Source organism: Lactuca virosa, chromosome 2 (genome assembly GCF_052849685.1).
Source record: "Lactuca virosa cultivar CGN04683 chromosome 2, Lactuca_virosa_CGN04683_v6, whole genome shotgun sequence".
In the NCBI taxonomy this organism is placed as follows: Eukaryota; Viridiplantae; Streptophyta; class Magnoliopsida; order Asterales; family Asteraceae; genus Lactuca; species Lactuca virosa.
The window spans coordinates 182,166,138-182,178,398 of NC_136427.1; the positions used below are offsets into that span (position 1 = coordinate 182,166,138).

Sequence of the window (12,261 nt, forward strand, 5' to 3'; positions counted from 1 at the left end):
TAACTAGAACTTTGTAGTATAGGTGCTTCATAATATGCTAGTTAGGATGAAACCTTGGAATATTTAATATTTGCATGTATAATAGAGAAAACATAGATCCAAGGTTTATAGGGTTGCATGTACACCATAGGAGTGTTAGAATGCTCGAAAACCCAACATACACATCCTCGTATCACCTCCGTAGCATACATTGCTCGCTCGTCAGCTATGGAAACCCGCAGAGTTCGACTCAACGCCTCTCGCCTGCTACTGATGTGCCGACTAAACGCTATCGACACAAATGATCGACTCGCACCCGAGTCAAATAACACTAAGGCAGGTATAGAACTCACAAGAAAAGTACCTACACATATCATCATATAAGCATAATATCTCAACTCAACATAAATAAATAAAGAAATACATATCAGCCACAACATCAGGTGCTGCGCGGACCTCCTCCGCTGTCAACTGGAAAGCTCTCCCGCGAGCCTTCGGTGCCTCGGCCTTCGCTGGCCGAATCTCAGTAACCCTAGCAGCAGGTGCAGACCCCTGTGCTGATCCCTGATGTAGCTGCGGACACTCGGCCTTCCGATGGCCAGTCTGGTTGCAATGAAAGCAAACCAAAAATCCCTTGGGGCAATCCTTGGTGATATGCCCCTCCTTGCTACACTTGTAACAAGCACCTGATCGACAAACCCCATCATGTCCCTTGCCGCACTTCCCGCAAGTGCGGCCCTTCTGGCCTCCAGATCTCGTATCCGCGGACTTGGTCTGCTTGGCTGCCGGCTGAGACTGAGCCAGCCGCCGATCCATCCTCTGAGACTCGGCCTCCTCCCTGGCCTGAGTCTCCAACTCAATCTCCCTCTTCCGGGCATTTGCCTGGAGCTCAGTAAATGTCCGGTACGTCGAGTTCGACACGTACTCCCGAATGTTTCTCCTCAGAATGCCCATATACCAGCGCATACGTGCCTGCTCAGTAGACACCTGCTCAGGGCAAAACATCGCCCTCTCATGAAACTTCCGGGTAACCACAGTAACCGAATCAGTACCCTGCTTGAGGGTCAAGAACTCCTGAACCAACCGTTCCCTCTCCACAGGGGGAACATACTCATCTCTGAACATAGTGGTGAACCTCTCCCAGGTCACCGCTGAAATCTCTACAAGAGTGAAGCTCGCCGTCACGAACTTCCACCAATCCTTCGCTCCCAAGCGAAGCTGGTTCAACGCGAACCGTACCCTCAGATGCTCCGGACATGAACACGTGTAGAAGCATCCCTCGATGTCAGAAATCCATCTCATCGCAGCGATCAAATCCTGCGTCCCATCAAACTCTGGTGGCTTCGTGTTGCTGAACTCCCGTAGCAACAACGAGTCACCTCCCTGAGGTCTGGCAGCAGCCACAGCTGCAGTAGCTGCAGCAGCAGCAGCCTCCGTCACTGCGGCGTACCGCTCATCGAAAGTCTCAATCAGTGTGGTCTTGATAGACCCAAACATCTCCGGAATCTCGGCCCTAATCGCCGCCGCCACCTCATCGTGGATCATCTGACGAAGCTCCTCGTCACTCACGCCGCTCGCCTCAGGTCTGTGGTGTGTCCCAACCATGATGTCTCTGAAATACAACACAATAATATCAGAGACTCGCTCGAGTATACTCGCACTCGATAACTCAACCCTACTTGTTCCTTAGTACCCAATGGATTCTTACTTAGGGTGCGCACTTCTCCGGTGTCTTCAGTAGTACGGGCCCTATACTACCGTCCACACCGCATCAGCATTCACTCTAAGTCCTCCTCCTTGGATCCCAGATCACAAGTACACTATATCTCACTGGCATAGGCTACCCTTCGGTAGGCCTCTCATCAGCTCCTCACTGCTACCTACTCGCTCTCAAGCATCACATAGAAGCAAAATCCTTCCTAGGCTAAGGCATCACAAATCAGGCCACTCTAGTCCTAATATGAGTACCTAGCCTACTCTAGCATGCATATCATATCATAACATATCTCATAACACATAATGTAAGGGTATTTTAGGAAATCACCGTTCGGGCGCTGGCTGATCGTACACACTGCTTCCTTCTGCCTTTCTCAAAATCTTTTACTTTCTTAGAAAAATTGTTTATTTTATGAAAACTTTCTCATTTCCTCAGTTTGAGTTCAGGTTTATCCGAAGATGCACCTGAATCCCTCAAACCAAGGCTCTGATACCAACTTGTAACGACATAATTTTTCAAAACAATTTTTCATTTTTAAACATACTTTCATTCACACTATAATTATAAAAACATAATGTATCCACTGTATCATAACCAACATGTCCCAAGATCTCATATAAATAAATCCTCTGTGTGTGTACGAATCATGCCAGCGCCTTCCCGCGATCCTCGCTAGTACCTGAAACACATATCACAACAACTGTAAGCATAAATGCTTAGTGAGTTCCCCAAAATACCACATACCCCACATACGCCTTTCCAGGCCATAACTCTATGGGATCTTCCGATCCATGTGTCTCAGGGGACTTCCATCCCAAATCCCGGTAAACCTTCCGGTCCTACCCGTATCGACCTTCCGACCCGTAACCTCTTGACCTTCCGGTCCATATCATCCTGACCTTCCAGTCCATAACATACATAGCACATACATACATCATCTTGACCTTCCGGTCCTTATCATACACATTTATACATAGCACATACATATCACATAACCGCATATAGCACATACATCATAGCATACAAGACCTTCCGGTCACACATAGGTACCCTTCCAGGTACAGTATAGTGAGAAGACTCACCTCGGGTATCTCGGATGATCTCGCACACGAATCTACTGATCTAGCCCCCGCCTAGTCACATACAAAATATCCTTAATAAGTAATGGCTCTCAAAGGCTAGATTAAACCCCCTTCTACGATCCCTCAAAAGGGTAAAAGACCATTTTACCCCTCCTTGACTCAAAAGTCCAACTGTTGACCGAAACCCTAAAAGTCAACAAAAGTCAACGGCCACAGTTGACCCTACTCGCTGAGTGCACTAGAGTGACTCGGCGAGTACACACCTGCCCTCTTCGCCCCTGGTCCTCTCTTGACTCACTGAGTCAACCCTATACTCCACGGGTCGTCACAGATCGCGAGTCGCGGGGCAACCCGACTCAACTCGTCGAGTCCATTCAGGGACTCGGCGAGTTCATTACATGCTCACACTCAAACAACCTTCTGAGGTCAGATCTGTTCCTCTAATCCATAGATCTGGCCTTCCCAACCACTATAATCACGTAAAGGTCCGACCTTTACACTCATGCAATGACCATAAAGCTTCTTTGGGTGAAATAACCCCTAAAATGGCAACTTAGGGCCATATCTCTAATAGAATAGCAAAAAGCAAGATGGATAGGACTCTCTGGACCTCTTAAGGTCCAGATCTAATAAGAACTCCACCTTGGGACCTCACATACTTCGAATCCAATCCAAAAAAGGCATAAGAAAACCCTAGATTCAACTAGAACGTCAAATACACGAGTTTGAGCACATATTAGTACCTCTAGTAGCCTCCTCTGATGAAATGGGTGATAGATCTGAGCTCCTCAACCTTCCTTGTTTGTCCTCCTTCCTTCTTTCTTGCAAAATTACACTTAGAATGATGAAATAGCCCTCCTCTTGCACCACAAGCCTTCTCTCTGCTCTCTAGGGTTTCTTAGGGGTCTGATAGCCGCAAATAATGGCTATAAAGATCCTTAAATAGGGCTCAGGCCCCGAGAATTAGGGTTTCATTAAACAGCGTGGACTCGCCGAGTCCACGTATGGACTTGCCGAGTCCGTCACTAAATCAGTCCAACCATGCGCGATCCTACTCGGCGAGTATGTGCGCCTACTCGCCGAGTCCCTCTCCAAAACTTAATATAAATACATAAAATAAGATACCTGGGAATCCGAATGTTACAACGTGAGGACTATTAAGCCCATGGGGGGGGGGGGTAAATGGTATTTTACCCTTCTGTGAGTGTATGGAAGGGTTAGTCTAGCTTCATGAGAGCCGTTATTAATTAGGGATAATTAGTGTGTGTGTTAGGTGGAGGCTAGACTGGTGATACGAGTTCGAGTTTATCCGATTCTTTCGAGGTGAGTCTTCTCACTATATATACCTAGAGTGGTAATATGAGTTGTGTGTGACCGGAGGGTCTTATGTGTTATTTGTGTTCGCTGATATCTTGCATTATTTCTATGTGCTTTATATTGTGTATTATTCTGAGTTACTGAGTAGGACCGGAGGGTCCACCCGAGCTATGGGACTGGACGGTCCCATTGAGACATGGCACCGGAGGGTCCATAACGAGCTGTGAGACCGGAGGGTCCTCACCGAGACGCATGAGACTAGAGGGTCCATGCCGAGTTATAGCCTCGAGTGGCTTATTATTTGTGCATGTGATATTTTGGGGAACTCACTAAGCTTCGTGCTTACTGTGTCATGTGTTATGTGTTTCAGGTACTTCTCAGGATCACGGGAAGGCACCGGCATGGTTGTACACACATCAGAGATTGAGTTATGATTTAGAGGATCTTGGAGTTTTACATATATACAGTTTTTGATTATGAGATTTGATGATTTGGCATTATGACATTTTGGGATTTTGTTACTATGATAAATGTGCTTTCAAATTGAAAATTTTGGTTGAAAAATTTACGTGATTACAATAAGGATCTTTTAACAAGTTTAACAAGATAAATAACCAAATCAATAATACTCCAAGCCACTTAATCAAACCATATTCATAGGATCCTCTACATCTAATCAGAAGTATGGAGTTTAGCCCATAACTTCAGCAAATAACATCATAAACTCAAAATCTAATGTAATAAACATGATTCAAAACAAAGAGTAAGAGAGAAGTCATACTTTAGTGCCTTTGATCTCTTCAATCCTTAGAGTCTAGTTGAAATTCGAAAACCATAGTTTCTAAGAACCCTCTGGCCTCCAAAAGTCGTCCAAAGCCTCCAACATTAGTTAGGGTTTCGAATGAATACGTTCTATATATAAATTCTGAAAACATATCCAAATCGTCAAGTGTTTTTTGCTTAAAACGCGTGTAAGGCAAGACACTAATTTATCGGGAATTTTCATCTCAACTCATCGAGTTTTAGGCTCAAATGCGTCGAGTCATTTGGAATCAACATTTTCTCAAAACACCAAAGTTGTCTAAAATTGTGTCTAGATTTTATAACATTTTGAATCCCATTAGTCGGAGTTACAGTTTATGAGATATGGCCAAAACACTGACGAGGGGTCAAGCTGTCCAACTACATCTTTCTTTCTTCAAAATCCAAGATTTAAGCTTCCAATCGCCAATTCCGCTTCATTTTCCTTCCGAGCATGTCTTTATTGCTGAAAATGAAATATTTAAGCTAATTAAGTATCTTTTGTTCATTATTTGAGATAAAATCAATATAAAGTATTAAGATAATGCATGAATTTTATAACTAAATATGTCCATATCATATTTATAGTTTAGGTAACTTATAGACAAAGCAAGGTTTGAATAATTAAATAATAAATTTTATTTCAGTTCAATCTTTTCATTATTATCATCCAGGAAGCTTCTGGAAACCCTAGAAAGTCCTCCAAAACCGCCCATGACATGATGCTTCTAGAATTTCCTCTTTTGCTCAACTACTAAACAATTACAATTCACCCACTATAGCTTTAATTAATTCCAATTAATCTCAAATGAATTCTAGATCTAATTCTGATTAATAATTAATTAATTCTAATTGATGTCATATTAATTTATTAACCATATAAATCTACAAGTCAATTATTTTAACAATTGATATCAAATTAATTTATTAATCACATAATAAATTAATAAACAAACTGTTTATTTTTATTTAATATATTAATCATATAATATATTAACAAATTATTTCCTCATAGTTTCCAATTAATTTATTAATCATATAATAATATAATAAATCATTCTCTCTCTATAAATTTCATTCTAATCAAGTTCTAGTAATGAGAACAACCAAAAAAAGACTTTACTTCTAATTACAATAATATATCAATTTTGTTGTTGGCTTGGACCTTAATCCATAAAAAAGGACTCTAAAAAAACTCTGGGGATCGATAAAGTTGACAACTTTATGGAACCCCAACACTCCAACTAACAAAAAAATGAAGAAAACACATGAAAAATCTAGATCTAAGCACTTAGTATCTTAAAGCATGGAACCTTGAATACTCACAAAAGTCCAGAGTGTGAGCGAGGCTTGCAAGGTGAGATGATGCACAAAAACTCTTCCTCTACTTCTTCGTGGCTAGAAATCCCCAAAAAATGGAGCTCAAGGTTTAAATTATGGTAGATTAGGGTTTTGGAGGTTGAAGGGAGGTGATGGAGCTTGGGGGTGAGCAAACCCTAGCCCTCACTTCCCTTAAATAGAGGGAGAACCCCTGAAATTAGGGTTTTGGCACGCAAGGCTATCACGTCGTGACCAAAAGGTTGACTCTTCATGACAACCCAAAAGGGATGTGTGTTCATCGGGCACGGGCATGACATGACACACAAGTGCTCATGTCGTGACTATGGATAAAACCTTAAAAACTGAGTCAGAACTGAATAAAAGTGCATACCTAAAACCGGGTATTACAAAATATAATAAAATAAAGTTTATATGATATCAGTAATTAACTAAAAAAAAATATGAGTCATTAAAATGGTGAAAATGTTAGAATAAGGGTCTTTAAAAAAATTCAATTTTAAAATATGGATCTTAAACAAAATTTTGCATCATAAAATAGTAAATATTAAAAATTACCTTAAAATCTTCTCCTTATCCAACACTTCATCAAATTCATTCACCGTAAACTCTCCATTTTGCTGAAACTATAAGAAATTAAATTAACAATATTAAAACATACAAAAAATTTCAGAAGAAAAATGTTTTAAGTATTAAAAAAATACACTACACCTTTATTTTGCTCAATTTGCTGAACTTTTTTATTCTTTTTCACATTTCTTAATCAACTCCTTCCTTAGACTAAACTTCGTCATTGGAGTTGACTTCATTAGAATATGTTTTTAACAACACCAAAACGTACTTGATCTACTTAATATATACTGAGATGGTTGAAAATATCAAAAGGTAATCAACAATAAAAATGAAAAATATATAAACAGTGGTGGAGTACCTTCTGTAATAGAACAATTACTGTTCATGTTACTTCTCATAACATGTGCAAGAGGCATGTGATCAAAATTATCTAAAACATAATTCGTAAGAAACTAGGGAAGAATCTAAAACATAATTAGTAACAAACTGGGAAGAATCCCGCGTTGAGGGGTTGGATACGCACTTGGTGAATACTTACTTTATCTCAGATCCAATTGTATGTATTGGATCAATTTCAAATTGAAAATTTAGTAATTGGAAATATTACAATTAGAAATGGTTAAATAAATGCAAGAAATAGAAATGAACTTTCATACATATGTTTATTATATTTATGGCATATCCTACTTTAATGAAATCTACCATATTATAGCAATACAAAGTAAGTTTATGTAGTAATTTCAAGGTATAATCTCTTAATAAAAGATAAAAACTGAAAGTACAATTCTTTTAAAAAAAAATTTCTCATTTCGATTCCATAATTTTAGTATTTTCTCCTCATAACGTGGCACCGGTTGATCTATGCACAAATTATGTCGTTGACACTAACACCAATTAAAATATGTGAGCCCGTAAGCATACTTGGCCACGGTTCAAGCCCACTCCCTTTTCTTTTATGCGTCTCTATATTACAAAAAAATATATTAAAATATGTGAGCTTGTATTCAAAGAAAAAATATCATAATAAATACTTGTAGAAGTCCAAATGTTGATGGAATCCCATTACTTACCAGTGATACTGCTACATCAGATTTGCTTGCACCAGGGAGCATTAAAGCAGGACTGTAAGGGCCAAAGGGTAATTTAGTAAATTTAGTAAATTTAGTAAATGTTAAATGCTAGAAATAAATTGGGAGATGAAAGTAAACATATCTTGCCTTGCGAGATCTTTTCGTGACAAAATATAAGCAGTGTTGACAGAATCTGCTTGGAAAAACAATCCTCTTCTCTGCAATATGTTGGAATACCCTTCTAGAAACCTCCATACTCCCAATTTCTTCCAATCACCTCAATGGTTGATGTATGTGTTTCTAATCTTAGGGTACACTAATTAAAATCAAAAGAAATTATCAACTTTGGAACAGATACAGGATAGTCTATGTTAATTCCACAAAATGATATTTACAAAGTAGAAAAATCCAACATATTATATTCCTTACATTTAGCACAATACTACAGATAATGTAATGAGAAAATACTTACACTTGTAGAGATGCAGCAGAGTGGAAGTAAAAAATGCTATAAGGTTTTTGTATCAAGGGTTCAAACTCCTGAAAATTTTAACAATTTCAAACAATGATCATATACTTTCAAACCAAAAATGTCACAATTATTATAAAAGAACATGTGTGAAGAGGTGTATTTACCTTTACTACATAAAGAACAAATCTTTCAAGATGAAGACAACGGAGGAGAAAATGTGCTCCAACTACAACCATTACTGGTCGACGTTCACTATCTACCTCTCCCCTGTATCTGAAACATGAGTGTACAGTGTAAGCACCAAACGAACATTGTAGAAATACCCAGAAACAAAAGCGGTGGAGATAGGTGGGATGGTTGGTGGTTACTGTAGCTAATCTCTGTATTGTCGATTGACTGGAGAAACAGTTAAGAGGCCCTCGTTCATTGTAAATAACCTGGTAGATACTTGCAACAAATTTGATTGGTTTATTGTTGTATTCAGCCGGAAACTTGAGGAGCAAATTCAACGCCTTAAGCGAAGTCGTTTCTGTTTCTCACCTTGGAATGGGTTTTGAAGTACGACAACTTTCATGATGTGCTCGGTTTCCCCCAAATCCTCGGAGATCACATGGTAGTATATCGCTCGACCTTCTTCTCTCTTCAACGGCCAATCAATCGTCTGAAGAAAAATTGAAATTAGATACTGAAATTATCTGAATCAAACTTACGAACGTAATTTTGTTATCAATTTATCATATCGACCTTATACATACCTCTTGATTCCGGAATGATGTGGATTTTGACCAGATTGTTGACGGCGAGTTGGGTTCAGAGGAAGGAATGGAATCGGAATGAGGAACGACCTGCGTCATCGACGATGCTGGTGCCGACAACTGGAGTGGGATGTCAAAATCGAGTCCAAAGCGTTCGACTTTAGCCGCGATCAGCAGCTGCTTCTAAATCGATTTTAGGGCATGTAATCTTCTACTTGAGGGCTTAAAGTTGTTCTTTGACTCCTGGAATCCATTTACCATCGCCCCATGGTGGTGGTGAAAGTCTGTAGAAGAGACTGTGGAAGGAGAAGGGTAGCGTTGAAGGTATGTAGAGTCGACACCTCCGACTGGACGTCACCGCTGCCCTCTTCGGTGGTAAGCACCATCTAAGGGGGCAAAGGGGATAGGGTTTATGATTTGCAAATCAATTGTCGATATCAGGCGAGATAGATAAGAGGTGGGAGTAGTGTGGGAGACGAAGATGGTTCTCGAATGAGGAGAAATTAAATGGGAAGTGGATTAGGCTGTGGGAAACACGTGGAGTAAAGGAGAGAAAAACGGGTGGAAGGATAAATCGGTGGAACACAGAAGGAATACGCGTGTCCAAGAGACCAAAATTGAGTTTCGTCCAATAGAAAGAGAGTATGTGTAATCCACTATAGAAGATAAAAAAGGACAAATAACAAACGCAAAGTAGAAAAGAAAATTAAAAACAAAAAGGCAGCCAATCACATGAAAGTTCTGTTCATCGTGTAGTTATAAATTAGTATATATATAAATGAGACATAAAAGTATCATAAATAGTTGACAAAATTATAAAAATGGTCCTTGTGGTTTGCCAAATGTCACAAAGTCAGTCCCTGCTAATTTTTTTTGATTTAAATGGTCCTTGTAGTTTGCAAAACTTACAAAGTTGGCCCTTTTTACTAACGCCGTTAGGGACTGAATCTGTAAGGGTATTTTCGTCTTTTCAAGTATAAAGGGACTGAATTCGTGATATTTGATAAACCACAGGGACCATTTTTGAAATTTCTTTGAAAAAAACAATTAAATTGATAGAGGACGGATCAAACTCGTGACCTCCACCCTTCTATTTTGCCCAACAACTTAACCACTTGAGCTAAAGGCTCACTTGGTTTTTAACTTCTAAAACTCATTTATATAATAATAAAATCGATAAAAAATAAACAATAAATAAATTTTAAAAAAAACATTTTTTTACATAAATTTTTTTAATATAACAAAATGTATTTTAGCGTATTATAAAAAATACGTTTAGAAAAAATATTTATTTTGATGTACTTATTTTACATAAAATATTTTTTTTAATAAAATATCTTTTTACATATTTATTTTTATGTATTTATTTTACATAAAATGTTTTTTTATGTCTTTAAAAAATACGTTTTCGTATAAAATGTTATTACGTTGTAATGAAAGACAAAATCGGCCGAATTGGTTTTTTTTTGGCCCAATCTGTTTTCTAAAAACCGTTTTTCGGTTAAAAAAAACTTGACAACAATTTTGTTATATGTATTTAAACAATTAATATTTTTATATGTCACAAGTAGTGTTAATTATTGTTATTTTAATATATATATATATATATATATATATATATATATATATATATATATATATATATATATATATATATATATATATATATATATATATATTTCTTTTATCGTCATTTTAACCATACGATTTAGAACTAGCGGTTAAGTTTAAATACGTATTTTAAATAAGACATAACCGAATAGGTTTTATAAGTGTTTTTAAATACATATAACCGAAAGACGATTTTTAGAAATACATAAAATGACATATTTTACGTAAAATAAATACATAAAAATACGTTTTATTTATTGTTTATGTTTTATCGATTTTATTATTGTATATATGAGTTTTAGAAAAAAAAAAATACGTTTTGTTTTATTTAAAATGTTTTTTGTAATTTACTTATTTTTTTTATAATACGGAAAACACGTTTTATTTTATTTAAAAAAAATTATGTAAAACAATGTTTTTTGTAATTTACTTATTGTTTATGTTTTATTAAAAAAAAACATTTTATGTAAGATAAATACATTAAAAAAATACTTTTTCTAAACGTATTTTTTATAATACGCTAAATACATTTTGTTTTATTAAAAAAAATTATGTAAAAAAATGTTTTTTTAATTTATTTATTGTTTATGTTTTATCGGTTTATTATTATATAAATGAGTTTTAGAAGTTGAAAACCAAGTGAGCCTTTAGCTCAAGTGGTTAAGTTGTTGGGCAAAATAGAAGGGTGAAGGTCATGAGTTCGATCCCTCTCCCAAACAATTTAATTTTCTTTTTCAAAGAAATTTCAAAAATGGTCCCTGTGGTTTATCAAATGTCACGAATTCAGTCCATTTATACTTGAAAAGACGAAAATACCCTTACAGATTCAGTCCCTAACAGCGTTTTACTAACGGCGTTAGTAAAAAGGTCCAACTTTGCAAGTTTTGCAAACCACAAGGACCATTTGCATCAAAAAAAATTAGCAGAGACTGACTTTGTAACTTTTGGCAAACCACAGGGACCATTTTTGTAATTTTGTCTAAATAGTTTAGTAGCTCAATGTCCAATAGCGTACGGTAGAATAATGGAGGAATAAATAGCAATAAACTAAATAATCCCATAAATTAATGGTAGTTAACTAGTTATCCTCAAAAATAATTTTATAATTATCTTTGAGCTTAATGATCTGTCAAAAAACATTAAATAATGTATCTCAATACCTAGTCATATGTTAAAAATCATGTTGTAGAAAGTTGGGTCAGATGACCCTCTGCTGTAATGCCCAAAATACGAGGGTAAAAATTTCATTTTTAATATATTCAAAACATTCATTTATCCTTTATTCAAACATTTAAAAGTAATTTAGACTAAAACAATTATCAGAGTACAATCTCAAAATCATGAATTGCGGAAAACAAGGGTGTATCCGTTGCGATCAAGTCGGGCCCTTCCCTTTCGAACCGGAAGTAGGTGAAACCATAAACAAAAACTATAAGCACGAAGCTTAGTGAGTTCCCCAAAGTACCACATACCATACAAAACATACGATCCATACATATCATACATATTAGACATACGATAGGAGTTGCTATGTGTCAACCATTGT

The 12,261-nt window shown here is 37.0% G+C and overlaps 1 long non-coding RNA gene across 1 annotated transcript; it reads right to left on the minus strand.

Moving 5' to 3' along the window:
* Nucleotides 1-7,607: 7,607 nt before the first annotated feature.
* Nucleotides 7,608-9,603, minus strand: LOC145156648 (uncharacterized). Its single transcript, XR_013736839.1, has 8 exons — nt 9,105-9,603; nt 8,890-9,010; nt 8,718-8,786; nt 8,514-8,622; nt 8,350-8,417; nt 8,025-8,193; nt 7,878-7,929; nt 7,608-7,770 (listed from the first exon to the last, which is right to left on the minus strand). It is a non-coding gene; the product is annotated as an uncharacterized LOC145156648 (long non-coding RNA).
* Between the last annotated feature and the right edge of the window lie 2,658 nt (nt 9,604-12,261).